This window comes from Eucalyptus grandis, chromosome 4 (genome assembly GCF_016545825.1).
Source record: "Eucalyptus grandis isolate ANBG69807.140 chromosome 4, ASM1654582v1, whole genome shotgun sequence".
NCBI lineage: Eukaryota > Viridiplantae > Streptophyta > Magnoliopsida > Myrtales > Myrtaceae > Eucalyptus > Eucalyptus grandis.
This window is the reverse complement of record NC_052615.1, coordinates 10,035,039-10,050,553: the sequence shown is the minus strand read 5'-3', so window position 1 is coordinate 10,050,553 and position 15,515 is coordinate 10,035,039. Positions and strand designations below refer to the sequence as shown.

The window sequence follows — 15,515 nt, the reverse complement described above, 5'->3', positions numbered from 1 at the left end:
TTCAAATACCTTTTGTCACACTAAATCAAAGAGGATGATGTTCTGGAACATAAAGTGAGAGGGTTAGAAAGACAAATGTGCTTAAATTTATCATCTTGTTTTGACAAAATCTTTTGGGTGATGAAATATTTTTTATTTATTTTCAAAATGCATCTTTGGGAGAGAAAAAGCATGAGGAAGCCCAGCCCTTAGTATTCTCCTTGGATGATATATACTTTTTCATGGTTGGATAGCATCACTGGGCTGGTTTGGAGTACCGCCTCATGTTCTTAAAAAAAATAATTACAACTGTACAATAGAGTACTTGGAATGGAAAATACAACCGTAGCAAATTAGATAAGATGAGAAACATGAAATTATAAAAACAAGTAAAACTCATGAAAACCCCTGTGTAAAGGAACGCTTTGATAGTGCTGGTCTTGAAGCTAAGCGTCTTTGAATTCCTCGCCTTGATGGGCTCGAAGTATTCGCATGCGATGACTACCTCGTTGAAGTTACGGAAGTGTAAACCACGCAGCCAACGGCGCTTGCAGAGGACAAAACTTCTATGAACTGCTTCATTAACTCCTCTTCAGCCAGTTGAGGGTGGGTTTGCATCATGAAAGCCCTCCACCTCCTCGCGTATGCTCGGAAATCTTCCTTTGGTTTTCTTGTGAAGTGAGCCAAGCTCTCACAAAGGCGGTTCGGTTCCAATCTAGCTTTGTGCTTGATGCAAGAATGTGGAAGTCGGCTCATTCCAATCCTTTAGAAGATAAATGTTTGCTGTGATAAACTATTGCAATGCGAGACCCGTAAGAGTTTCTTGGAATGCCTCGGTTGTGAATGACATCGGGCCATAGTAACCGACTCATTTCGCATGGAGATACCGCAAGTGGGCCACGGGACAAGGCTGTGCCGTTATACTTGCGGAGATTGGGTATCCACATTTCTATGGGGCTCATGATCCTACGAGGCAAGACGGGTTTGATGTATCTTGGTTGGGCCAATGGTTTTCCCCCTTTGCATATCTTTGTGGTGGTGAATTTTTCTATTTCGGGGAAGCTGGACTCTGTCGGAGATTACCCCATTGCTTTCTTTCGGGTCAAAATTACCGAAGGAGGATGAGGCATTTAAGCTATCCTCATGGTCAGGTGATGAGCTTAGTACTTCGTTAGGATCGTAGCGGATAAAGACGTATGCTTCCTCTTCTAACGGGCCTTCATCCCCGGATGAGAGTAGGAAACTTGATTATACGATGAATCGTCGGTTTCATTGTCGAAATAATTTGGAAGTCCTTAGGATTGTATTCTAAGGCCGGGAAGTCTTCAAAATTGTATTCTTGGGAATGCTCAAAGCTTTGGTGCGATGGCTCATCGACGGATCTTTGCATTGATTTGCTTAGGCTTTATTTTCTTGGCTTCGGTCCATACCTTTTGAGTAAGGCCTTTCGTTTTGCAGCTCGGTCTTTGTCAAAGGAAGTGAGAGACATTGGAGTTTCACTATCTGATTCACTTCCCAAGTTGATAGGGGTTGGTATTCTTTGGACCCTAGCTCTTGGGTAAGCTTGGGAGTTGTCTGTCATGCCCAGGTCTTGAACGGGCTCTGTGTCTTTGATCTCGTACAAAGGCTCCTTGCCTTTCCTAGTGAGAAATTTTCTAGTAACAAGATGTTGCTCAGCTGCCCATTTATCATGCAAGGCTTCATTGACATGCTCTTCTCCTATCCCAGCGACTAACGGCTCCTCGTGTTTCGCGATCATCAGCTCTTCGTAGGGCAAGGTTATGTCAGGGCTGATGTCAATATCATATTCTTGGTAAAAAACATGAATTAGTTCCCTCAAGGTTTTAAGGGGACTAATCTTCCTGACAATGTACCATTGCAAGGCAGGGCTAGTCAAGCTCGATTGGTACGATTGAATCATCCTTCGGACCAAGTAGCTCACAGGTAGGTTTACGGGCGTGAGGTATGCATACCTTTCGCATTCGGAGTGCTTTGAGTTTTCGGGGATCTCTCAATGCCGGCGTAATTGGATAGTCAGTGGGATTATGCTCTATGGCTGGTTTAACTTTTTTTCATGATCCTTTCAAACCGTTTATGGTCTGGCTATTTTCTGGCAAATTTGCGGGTGTTGTGACGGTGTTTAAGGCAACTACAGAGTTGGGTTCGACTTGAGTGGATTTCATTTGTCTCGAGAGTTGTTGAAGGACAATGGACATCTGTCCCACGCCGTCTTCAATGTTAATGAGACGATTTTGTACATCACTTTGATCGGGCCCTATTGCATGAGGCCATTCGCGGGCGATTAGTGGCCGGCGATCCATAATTACCTGTTCGTGGTGAAAACAATGAATGAGCACAACAGTAAACAAAGATTGACCCATGGCAATGGTCTAACTGCTTTCTTATTTATCAAAAGAGGATTTATAGACTGCAAACTCCTTGCTTGAAATTGAAAAGACGGGATGAAATACTAGATATTAAACAAGAGTCCTTAAACAATGGGATAGAACTTTCACACTATTTACACTAAGGGGCACATGATTGCCAATTTATATGCGACGGGGAGCCTTGTTCTTGTGAGAACACCTGCTTCCTTGAACTGGCTCTGAGGTGTGCATCTAGTCCATTCCTATATCCCTCTCCATGAGCTCTGCTTACTCGTGTTGGCTGCTCTCGCTGATTGAGTGAGGGACTGATGGCTTCCATTTTGTCGGGATGCGATGGTTGTGGATGTAGGACATGGAGGCGTGGTGGGCTTTTCTTCTCCCTCAAGCCCTTCGGTACCACGATCCTTTTGCGATGGCACTTGTCCCAGGTTTCCTCAGCAATAGAAATTTCGATTGCGTAGTCACGGCTTGTGTTGAAAAGAACTGGAGGGATCATCCTCTTGAAAGGCGGTGGGATCTCCTGAAGGGCTCCATATTGTCGTGCTACTCGGTACGGGTAATAGGGAATGGCGCCGGTGAGGCCGAGCAATGGAATCGGGCGGGTGCGTATGAAAGCAAAGCGAGCTCTCTTTTCATGGAACCAACCGGCACACCATTGGAATGCCTCAGGAGCTGGGTCTCTTAGGAAGTTTACCCAATTTAAATAGCTTTGATTGGGAATGTATGGTCCTAGAACCATAAATTTTTGTAACGGATTTTCGAAAGCATTTGTTTCAGACGATCGCATGAAGTCTCGAAATTCGCTTAAGTGAGAAAATAACCAGACTTGTAAAATTTCAAGAGAGGCTCACATGATTTTCTCCGAGTTGTCTTTAAAACGATTAAAGGACAAGAATGTTTCAGTTAAAATCATGTTGACATAATTCCCCCTCTTAAGATCGATCAACTATACATGCCATCTTGGGAGTTATGGCATTTCTTTGATGGGGGAAAACGATGAGCCCGAAAAAGGCCAGGAGGAAAATCTCACTTTTTTGGGTCATAGGCTGGTTTTGAAAACATACATTCATGAATTCTAGAGGGCATGTATTATGGTTGCTTTCAAGAATTTGTCTCATGACATGGATTTCAGCTCTTAAAAGTCACGCCAACCCGCGCCACGGGAGGGCGCCTGTCGATGGTTTGATGAGCTTTTTCTCAAGAGGCATTCCGGTGATGATCCTGTATTCTTCCGGGGTTGGGGTTAGCTCAAACCTACCGAATATAAAAGTAACCGTCTTCGGGCACCAGAAATGTGCCATGGCTTGTATGACCGGGCGAAAAGTGATTTGGATCAACGATAGGAGATGACCGACTTTGGCCTTCACGCGCTCTTGGGCAAACGATCTAATTGACCCCACCATCGAAGAGCTCCGCCTTGGGAGCGGGGAATGAACTGGATATCGTCTTTCCCCATCGCATATAAACTGGGACTTGAAAAGTTTATCCTAGATTGCCATGGGCCAAAATAAAAAGACTGAGTAAGAGTAAAGAAATCACTTTGCTTTTAAAGAAAAATGGCAAGCACAAAGACATGCGCATGGGACGTGCAGCTCGATTTCTAACTCGAAGGCTTGATGAAATTAAAAAGGTATTCCGCCGTCGCAGTCTCGCGTTAGCAAGATACCCCCTTAACCTCAGCTAAGAAATTCGGGAAAAGAAAGGCAACCTCTACATCGCAGTCTCGCGTTCGAGGTCGTATCTTTCTTAACACCATCTTAGAAATCCTATGGCGGCCCGAGTCCGGCGGCGGGTTGTGTATGTCATGTGTAGTGCTAAAACATTTAAGGATACACAGCAGTTTATAATCACAAGACATTTTATTTTAACAGAATAAAACTTTAAGCTATTACCCCGCACAAAAGAAAAAAACCAAGTCGGCAAGGCATTTAAACAAAGATAAAATGGCCTAAGTCCTCAAAAAATTGTCCCCGGAGTCGCATGGTATCGTGACCTCTTTTCTCTCGGCACCCGCAATCGGGTACGAGCGCCTAAGGAGGCTAATGGCTCGGCTAATTTTAATTATGCCCGGACTCTCCCAAGTCCACCAATTCACGACTTTAATAGTCTAAATTTTAAACGTAAATCAATTTTTAAATTGGAGTCGCCACTAATCGATTTGGGGTGGGTTGATTAGAAACCCAAGTGAAGTATCGGGAGAAATACTCACTCTTGCAAGAACCAGAGAAATTAGGATCGGGGACTTGATTACACTAGTTAATCATTAATGCCCTTTCGGTACCTAATCTTGTTTAAACCCCGAGGTTTTTGGATGTTCGAGGATTTTCCATGCATTTTTGGGAGGAAAAACATTTTCTAGGTCTTTTTTTTTAAAACGACGCCGTGGCCGGGCGTTTGGGGCGCCCGGCCCGGCCCGACGGACCGGCTCCACGACCCGCTCCTCGGCGAAACCCTACCCGGATCCGACCCGAATCGCGACCCGGTCTTCCGCGCCCGCGCATTTGCCGAATCCCTACCCGGTTCCGATCCGGGTCCGACCCGACAACCTGGGTCGCGACCGGAAAATTGGGAACCCTAGGGTTCCGAATCGCGGCGCGAGGCACAACAGCGGGGACGGCAGCGACGGCGAGCGGGGCGGTGGCGGCGGCGACAGCGACGATAGTGACAAGGGTTGGACTGCGGAGGGGGAAACTATGGCGACGGCAACGGCGGCGGTGGCGATGAGCACTGCACATTCGTGGCGATGGCGTTCGGATGGTGGTGGCTGTCAAAGGGCTGCCGGGTGTGGGCGGCGGATTGGCGACGGCGTCCACCGCAATTTCGGATCGGGTGCAACCTTGGTGAATTGGTTACCGTAACGGCATCGGAGCGATGGCGGAGACGCGGCTGCACCGGCGGCGGATCCCAGGATCCGGTCGATCTAGGCTGTCATCGGCTCGCCTCGCCGCCGCGCTTCCTCCTCTCTCCCCTACTTCCTCCTCCCGCGGCTTGGATCCGCGGCCGTGAGTCTTGGACCCCCGAAGTCTCGGTGGGGTGTCCAAGGGCTGCCGGCGATCCGCCTCTCCTCGAGGTTCGCTCGCCAACGGCCTCCCCGATGTCTCGGTAGGGGAGGTCGTTTAAGCTCACGACCTGCCTCCTCTCTCGCTCGCTCCTCGATTCCTCCCATGAAGTCTCTCAGTGGGAAGATCTTGAAGCTCGCTGTCCCGTTCTTCGACGAAGGTGGTGCCCTTTTATAGGCGAGGGGGCAGCCGGTCGACGGAGCTTCGACCGCCGGTCCCCGTGCGCCGGCGGCCTCCGCCGGCTGAACCAACGTCCCATCCGATGCCCCGCTCCGCACATCCTTATCCGACGCCAGCCGCCCCCTTGCTCCACGTGCGCTACTGTTCCTCCATTTTTCTCCGGCGTTGCGCGCGTCCTCTTCTCCGGCGCGTGCTGCTTATCTGGTTGAGGAAGAAGACAGGGGAGGAAGAAGACAAGGAGAAAGGGCCGGGGAGCCATGCGGCCTGGGCCTCGCGGGCTGCGAAGGAAAAGAAAGAGGAGGGGCTAGGCTTTGAAGGCCCGACCCTTGTGGCTGTTGGCTTATGCTTTTCTTTTTGTTTCTTTTCATGCTTTTATTTGTTTTTTGTTGTTTTCTTTTTTTTATTATCTACTTACTCGAAAAGACAAAATAAATTAAAAACTTAATTAATAAAATAAAATAGGCCTAAAATTAAGGCGTCAACAATTATATATAAACATTAATAAATATGAACTGAATATATGTACTACTAGTTTTCGATTATAATGTATTTTGATGGTTCAAGCTCTAGTTAGAGTTTTATTCGAGTTTTGAAAGACAACTATTATCTAATTGAGTAAAGCTCAAGCTTATTGAAAACTTACGTAAATTGAGTATCTAGTCTCTCAACTATTTGACTTGTTAAACTCAAGTATCGAACCGGTTGTCGACTCAACCGATTACGCATGTATTCCCCTAGTGTGGAAATTTAGTTAAAAACTTAAAGTTTCCAAATTCTGTTTGTGCATTAAAACGAGAAATAAAGATACTGAACTTTTATCAATTTTAAATGCGGTCTATGAACTGTTTTTCCGTTTAATCTAGTAGTTGAACTTATAAAATTCCAATCAATTTAATTTGAAATCCTAACAGTTAGATGACATGGACATAGTTGCACGAAATTCAACTGGGATGTCCAGTGACCAGAATTTCGTGCTGATTGTCATGGTGTAGTCCGTTTATTTATTTGAGCTCCACACTATGATGGATTGAATTGATTGTGCAATTTGGGGAATTGTTCCTTAATTGATTAAAATTGAGTGAAATTGAATGACTGATTGGTAGGTGGCCGAGTATGGCTATTTAGCATTTATATGCCTTGATGAGCTGTAAAGTGGAGAGAGTTGTGAGAGTGAACTAAGAATTCTATTGGCTGAGACCGATCAAGTACGAAGTATAGACAGGCGTGGTTCGGTGATTAAGGATATCACTGTGCAAAAACGACGCCTTAAAGAACGCACGTAGACTGTCTATGACTTGTGGCAGGCGTGGTTCGGTGATGAAGGACATCATTGTGCAAAAAATGGCGCCTTAAAGAACGCACGTAAATTGTCTATGATCTATGACGGGCATGGTTCGGTGATGAGGAATATCACCGCTACGAAAAACGACGCCTTAAATAACGCATGTAGACCGTCTGTTACTTATGTCACCTTGGCGAAAATGACGCCCGAGAGCATTGATGGAGCTCGTGACTAAGTGTACTATTGGAGGTTACATGGGATGGAATGAATGACCAAGAGATGGTCCGATTGATCGATGATCCAATCTGAGTGTGATTTAATGTGATTGATCATTGCTTGAATCTAATGTTGTGAATTTATTGATTGAATGGAAATGACCATGAGTGGTCTTTTTGGCGTGTAATTGACTAAGTCGAATTGATTGATGCTTCGATCTATGATGTGATTGCTTGGGTGCCTATTTGATCTATGCTAATATGCAGGTGAAATCTGAGGCTAAGGTAAGTCTTCTGACTCATGTTGTGCATAAGCAGCCCTAAGGTGTATTAGTTTACTAATCGGGTCTTAAGGGGTAGAACTTGGTGAGATGTGGTCTCAATGGTTATTGAATATCCATTTCGGGGGACCTTGATGAGGAGCCCGAGGAGGAGGAATCAAGAGGAGAACTCTAATGTGGAACCAGATGAGAATGAAGATTTTGGAGAAGAAGATGACCATGAGGAGGACCCTAAGTACGACTTGGATGAGGACTAAGATCCTATCCTCTTTTTGAACCCTGTACATGTGTGGTTGTGAATTTCAGTATGAAAAATTATGGCCCTACTTTTTCTATCCCATTATTTTATTGTGCGGGATTTATAACTGCTTCGCATGTGCATATTGAAAATGAAAGGGTGGACGATACGTAGTCCTAGGATATCGCATTTAAAATTCACCAAAGGTAAGGGATATGCACGTGCCTAAGGATCGGGCGTGACAGTAATACACTGCATCACCCACGCACCCAAGTAGTATGGAACCCTAACTTGAGGAGATAATCTTTAAGAAAATCTCATTCCACCTAGTCCCTATGCCTTTTGCATATCCATCTTTAAGACCGCTCGAAGATTCCTTTTGCTTTTCCTAGTCTTTAGATGATGAAGCACCTCTTGGATGATTAAGATGTTGTCTTGGATTTGATGGCCATTCACAAAGGTGCACTGTATTCCATGGATATCATATTAGATAGCCGGGGTTTGGACGATGGCGAGCACCTTGGATATAATTTTTTAGGCATAATTGCATAGACTAATAAGGTGGTATTGGTCTAGACATTCGGGGTGTGGTACTTTGGGAATCAGAGAAATAATGGTTCTATTAAGATCGGTGGCCAACACTCTTGACTGAAAGAAATCCTGCATCGAGAGGAAAAGCTCATCCTGTAATATATCCAGTGGGTCCAATAAAAAGTCCATTCAAACCATTTGGTCCCGAGGCCTTATTTGGCCCCAACTGGAAAGTTGCTCTGTGGACCTCCTCTCGAGTGACCGCAACTATTAATAGAGTGTTCATTTCTATTGTGACAACACATGAACATTGATCTAAAATGGGCCCATAGTCACGATGTCCCACTGATATGTAAAGGCTTGAAAACAAGTCCATCGTCATCCCCTTCAAACATCTATTGTCTCTCACCCATCTTTGATTGTGGTCTTGCAGCATACTTATTCTATTCCGTTGTTGCCGCTGAATGGTAGTCGCATGGAAAAATTTAGTGTTTTATCTCCTAGCTTAGCCAATTAATCCGTGAGCGCATCGCTCAATAATGCCATTCCTCTTGCTGCCATAATCATGAATTTCCTTTAGTTTAGTATTTGTTTGTTTATCATACTGGCTATGAGGTTGATTGATGTGAGTTTGGAGTTGCTGTTGTAAAGTTGATATTTGAACATGGGTCTTGGAAAATTTCAAGCAGCTCCAGTGAACTAGGGCCAAATATACAGCCTTTAACTTATGTGGTAGGGCATAACCTGTTACCTGTGCTGGAAGTCCATGACTCGGCAATGACCTCACCGGCACTCCCAATCCTATAACCAGAACGCTTCGAAAATAAAGGTCTTATGTCGCCGGCCGGGTAAACCTTCAGTGGTTAACAATACAGGGCTATGATCAAAACCAAATGCAGGTAATGCAAAAACCTTAGCTTCGGGGAAAGTGAGATGCCAATCCATGGTACACAACACCCTATCCAACCTTTCTTTCACAAAGTCATCACCCTTGCAATTATTCATCCCCGTAAATGCACAGCCCTTACTATACATATCCATAAGAGAGCAGTCATGTAAGAGTTCACGGAAAGAATGCATTCTATGAGGTTTGGCTGGCCATTTACTTTCTCCCAATGGTAGATGATTTCATTGAAGTCCCCAGCACAAACCCATGGTAAGGTATTGGAATAAGCAATTTGTTGAAGTTCTGTCCATAAGAGTTGGCATAGCTGATACCGCTGGTGCATGGATACAGGTAAGACACATAGGTATGCCACAACTAGCATCGGTGCATATCATATCAGAAAGGTGCAAAGTAGATCGTTCCACCTGTAGAGAAATATGATCATGCCAAAACACTGGCATCCCACCAGCCAAGCCGATAGGGTTCAAACACATAAGAATTCGGAAATTTTAGACTACGCTGAAGTCGTGTAAGTACTACCTCTCCACGGGCTTTGTTTGCTAGTTTTTTGCAATGGCTTTCCGTTTTCAATTTGATTAAACAAAGGCAACCCACCTTCGTCTAGAGGAATGACAGGAGTGTGAGCATTCAAGCGTGAGGTGCGCGTCAAAAACAAGTCGTCCTTGAACTGGTCAAAACCAAAGAGTAGATAACATGCTTAATTGGTCCATAAATTATTTGTATAAGGTGTTGAATAAAATTGAGTGGAGATAGGAATGTCTCTGACTTAGAGTTTAACTCCTTTCTGAATCGTCCCATCATGAGGTGTAACATCCGTCGAACCCCGGTAGACAACAATAGGATATTTACTGTAATTTTTCTTTGGCTTCATCCAACCTAGTAGGAGGAGGACATAGCATAATTGATGAATGCGATGAATGATTTAAGGATAAGCTATGGTATCGTCCAATTATACTGCAGTTTCGATTTTAACCAAAAGTAATAACCACCTGTGCTGGTCTGTAATCTATCAAGCAAAACACATTACAGGATGACATTTTATTTTCCATCAGCTTCCATTAAGGATCACATTACAGGACAGGATGATAATTCTGGTGTTGGACACAAGCCAGTACCTAAAATCACGCTGACAAAACCAAGTTTATTCGAACACTCAGAACCGAATTTAGTTGACACACCACCCCTAGTGACGTGTTGTCACTTACACTCGCTTCTTTTACTGAGACGCTAGACATCATTTCATACATATAGAGAACCTAAGAAACAGAATGACATATATAAGCTCATAATTTATTTATTCATCGTCTTCTTTCTTCACGCAATTGGATAAGAAGCATTCATGGCAAGACCACAGAGACCAGTCCTAGAGCGCACATCCCTCTGGATCCTCATGTAGCCGCTCTCGCCCCACCCGGTGCCCCACGAATTCTTCAGTAGCCAATACTTAGTCCGCCAGAGGTCTTCCCATACCCGACCACCGTGACGCATGGTCGACGCTGGTCCCGCACGAGCCTGTGAACACGCCACTCTGAGTAGAATTGGAAGTCGTACCCTTCCGCCTCAACTGCCACTGAGACCGGCTGGTTTCGCCACAGCCTGCAAGAGGGCCTTCTCGTTGTTGGCTGGCACGTCCTCGTATCCAGTTATCGAGGCTGCGTGGTACCCTGTCTTGGCCGTGTTGCAGGTCCGCTCGTTTCCCCGGTAAGGATAGTTCGCCTCAGTTGTGAGGCCGCCCTTGCTTATGATGAACTCGAAGGCACTGTCCATGTACCCACCCTTGCAGCCTGAATTCTTTCCGTTAACATCGCAATCGACAAGTTCTTGCACTGGAGAGTGACAACAACTTCCCTTCTTGAGCATGGTAATCCCTTCTATAGCTGCCGCGACCGAGAATGCCCAACAGCTTCCTGCGCAAAAATAGAAGACATATTTATGTGTATAGTAAGATAGGTGTCGATTGATTGTAAGAGTGAAATAGAGATATTATAATAGTGTCATGTAGTTTATTTTTGTTGCGTGTTGTAACAGCTCGAGTACAACATGAAATTTTGACGTATGCGCGAGACAAATTTCGATTTTCCACTCACCGCATTGACCTTGATCCTGACAGACGTTACGGCCTTCTTGGTTCGCCAGTCCAAGGCGGTTGGAACGGCGGTGAAGTTCGCATATTTGAACGGTTTCGCATCCACAGAGAACGGAACCCTGGTGGGCCTCCTCTTGTAGCCAGTGTAGGTCCGTGAACTTGTTCACGGCCAGTTTATATGCCATGTCCTTATCATTATTGAAGGCATTGATGCGCTTAACGTTCTCTTTAAATATCTCATACCGTTTGGTCTTTTCGGCTGTGTCTTTGTAGACGCGCCCATGGATCGCCATCCACTCCTCATGTTGCTTTAACAAGCGTTCCTCCAAGAGGGCGACAAAGCGTTTCGAAACAGAAACTATAATGACCAAAAGTGTGGCTGATGTAAGGAATGAGAGTTGGTTTTTGGGCCATAGTGGTGGCTTCGTTGTTGCCTAGGAGACAACTTGAGTGACTAGGGGAATGGATCTTTTCAATTTGTGCACATCTCCAAACGGGGATGATGGCTTTTATAGACAAAACTGTTGCTCAATAGTTGTCACTCCCTCTCTCTCGATAATGCTTCAGTGGACCATTTGCTCCTCCTACGTGCCTAGGTATTCTTACTTAGACCCCAAGAAATAGAAATAAGCTTTGCTACTGCACAACCATAAACATATGCAATTGGAGTGCTCTTGTTCTCATTGATCGATGGGTGATTAATAAAAATGCTTCCATTAAACATATTATGTAGTGCCAAAATACATAACTCGAAGAGGCTTGTTGATTTTGTGGTGCTCTCATCTCATAGCCAAAAGCGAATTGATGGTATATTTCGCTCCGTCAATAGTTAGGTACTTGGATCTATACATACATTATTTGCCCCCATACAGGTGTATGTATTGGGATTTTCGACTTGTATCAGTGCATCTGTTATACGTAGATATGTATTTGCATCCATCTTTCTCTTGTGATCATGTGCAAGATATTGGGACTCATGGACCTTTTGGAACGAATCGGTTTTCTACAGTAAAACAACTAGCTTAGGTCAACATCTGCTAATAAAATATTATTGATCTTAGGAGTGGGTTTCTTTGGCAATAAAAATGGTGCCATCATAAAAAAGTGTGTGACTCATGAGGTGCAAAAGAAAACCCCACTTCAACACTGAAATTATATATTCTGACCAATATCAACTTTAGACGACCGGGTTCTGCGTTCCCATTTTGCACGAGTTTTCTTCGTTTGGGAAGAAGTTCTAGACGCTTACGATGTTTTGCATTAAGGATGCAACTCAGTCAAGCCACTAGAGGTATTTGAGTTCGACTTTCAGATTTCTCAAAATCGACTTGATTCTTTTTGAGTTCAAGTGGCTCAAATTCTAATTAATTGAGTCTAGCGGAGGGATTAAATCTTTACCTATTATAATAATTCATGTAAATTAATAAATATGAACAAAATAAACCTATAAAAGTAAACTACAAGTGCCATAAATTTCGTTTGATGTTCGCTTGAGTGTCATAGATTATATACAATAGTGACTTGAGCACTATAACTTTTTTACCAATCAAGTGAGAATCATATAATTTTTCAACTAATCACTTGAATGCTATAACTTTTAAAACGTTCACTATAAGTGCCATGCCACATCAGATTTCTGGCACTTAGATGAGCACTTTAAGAAAATTATGGCTCTCAAGTGATCAATTGAAATTTATGGTACTCAAGTGAGTGTTTTTTTTTTAGAAATTATGGCATTCAAGTGATTGAAAAAAAGTTGTAATCGTTAAGAGCATTATACAAAAGTTATGGCACTTTGTCGTACTTATCCCAAATAAATATTTATTAAAGTTTCAATTATAGTGTATTTTCATGATTCAAGCTCGAGTTTGAGTTTAATTCGAGTTTCAATCTAGAAAAATTGACTAATTGAGTCGAGCTTGAACTTACTAATAACTTAATCAAATCTAGTATCAAGTCTTGGTTATTTGAGTGGGGTCGAGCCTGCGTGTCAAATTATCGTCGACTCAACTTGATTACACAAGTACACCCCAAGTATGGACATATAGTTTGAAACTTAAACTCTCATATTCCTTTTGTGTATAAAATTAGAGATAATGACGTATGTGGTTTTTTGAACCTTTTTTTTTTTAATACTTAATTTGGTTATTGAATTTTCGTTTTTGTTTAATTTAGTTCTTAAAATTCCAAAATTCCAATCAATGTAATTCTTCAATTGAAAATTGTAACACTTAGATGACTTGGCCATAATTTTTGTTATCTTAATGTGAGATTATGGCATATATTATTTTGGCCATAAAAGGAAAAATAAGATTCGGTGACTTGGCAAAACAATGTGGCAGTCTACATCGTTATGTTCGCCAATATATGCTGACATGGTTATCCACGTCCAAAAAATTCACGTGATATGTCGATACACTTGACAAAAGGACAACTTTGAGCGATCTTTGGTTGGACTAATTCAAGATAATTATCTAGACAGTCTTAAACCTATTGCATGGCCAATTTAGTCTGTCGACCTTTTAATTATGCCAATTTAGTTTTCCGATCAATTTAAGCCATAAATCGCTAAAGTTAATGCCATACGTCTTACATGGTATGACCAACGCTAAAGTGGCCATCCTACATTAAGGGTCGAGTGGGGCTACGAGCCACTCAGCCAAGGCCAGAGACCCTTGTCAGTCACTAGACAAGGGCTCATGAACCCTCTTCTTCCCTAAGCACTCACTATGGTGACCGCCCAGATCATGCGAGGATTATGACCCTGCAACTCTAGGGAGGTGAGAGTTTTGCAACCCTTGCCAACCATAGCGAGGCCGAGGCCCTCACCAACCTAGTGCATCATGAGGCGGGCGTGCGAGGTGTCGACCCTCACCTATGCCAACAATCATGGTAGTGGCTTATCGCCAACCACCGGAAAGAGGAAAAAGAATAATGAAAAATGAAAGGAAAGAAGGAAAGAAATTTTAAAAATTCAAAATTAAAAGGTAATAAGATTTTCAGAAAATTCAAAAAAAATATGCAAAATTGCCCATTTCGGTATTGATTATGCCATGTAGGACTCGTTGGCATCCACATCATTAATTTTTGTCCAACATTGGTAGTAAATGACTAAATTCAGGGAAATAAGAACAAGAAGAGGATCATAAATTTTGCAAGGCGTTTATTTGATTGTCAAAATTTTTTTGCTTACTTAAGTGTCACTAGCGATTTGCTTATTTGAAAATCCAATATGACATTAATTTATGATATGTCATCCAATGTGGCATGCCAACAAACTAAAGTAAGCCATTGAAAAGGTAAACGTCGTCGTTTACTCATTTGATTGGAGAACCTTAGCCTTATTTAAGAAAATTGGGGCAAAATCCAATTTCCATTTTCAAGAACCCTAACCAAACCCAAATCCCAATCCTTCAAATCGGGACAAATCATGTTATCAAATTTGCAATGGGGAGCAAAAGTAAGAGAAGTGGCTCAAAATTGTATCAACAAAGCCAATTTTTTTTTTTTTTGGCTCTGGAAACATCACATATATTAAGATCTCAAAGATAGAAGTTACATTAAGTTCATAATACACAATATCCCGAAAAAAAGGAGGAAGCTGAAGAACCCATTAGGAGGGAGTAAGAAGGCCCGATGGGCCTTCGCAACTCGGTCTGCAACAGCATTAGCTTCTCTATGGCAGTGTACTAGTTGGAGAGTAGGGCACCAAATCAGCAACGCTAGAGTTTCTTTGAAAATCGAGCATGAGTTTACGACCTGCCGGGCGGGATCACGAACGGCTTCCCACAATGGTCAAGCGTTAGATTCCATAACAATGTTATCCATCTCTCGTCCTCTCAAAGGCGAAAATGTAGGTGAGATTTAGTGGCGTATCGCCTTAGCTTGGCCGAGGAGGCGCGAATGTAATGCACGAAACCATCGATTAGCGCGAATGAGTCTCGCACACAAGCCGCCGCGGCGATGTAAGATGGGTGGTAAGCTACATCAATGTTAAATTGTAAGACTCCTTGTCCTGGGTGGATGCCATATGTCATTGATACTCGCTTGAAGTAGGCCGTGGCCTTTGGGGTATCGAAAATATGCCTCGGATTGGGCATCTGCATCGCTAACCGCACAACTCGCAGCATTTGGCTATTGTTGATGGAAAAGGAAATCGTTTCCGGGCTTTCTAGATGCCAAAGGACAGACCTAATCGTTCAAGATCTAGTAAGCCACCATTGCTATCAATAAATTGAAGTAACAGCTTTCTATTCGATGCAATGTGCCTACTATAGGACTCTTTATATCTAATTGGATGCATCCAAACATCATGTGTCCATGGACATAACAAAAAGGATGTCTGGGGGTCTCAAAAATTGATTACACAC

The 15,515-nt window shown here is 43.3% G+C and overlaps 1 pseudogene; it reads right to left on the bottom strand.

Annotated features, from left to right (window-relative positions):
• Nucleotides 1–10,373: 10,373 nt before the first annotated feature.
• LOC120292482 overlaps nt 10,374–15,515 on the bottom strand; it is an 8,912-nt pseudogene continuing 3,770 nt past the window's right edge.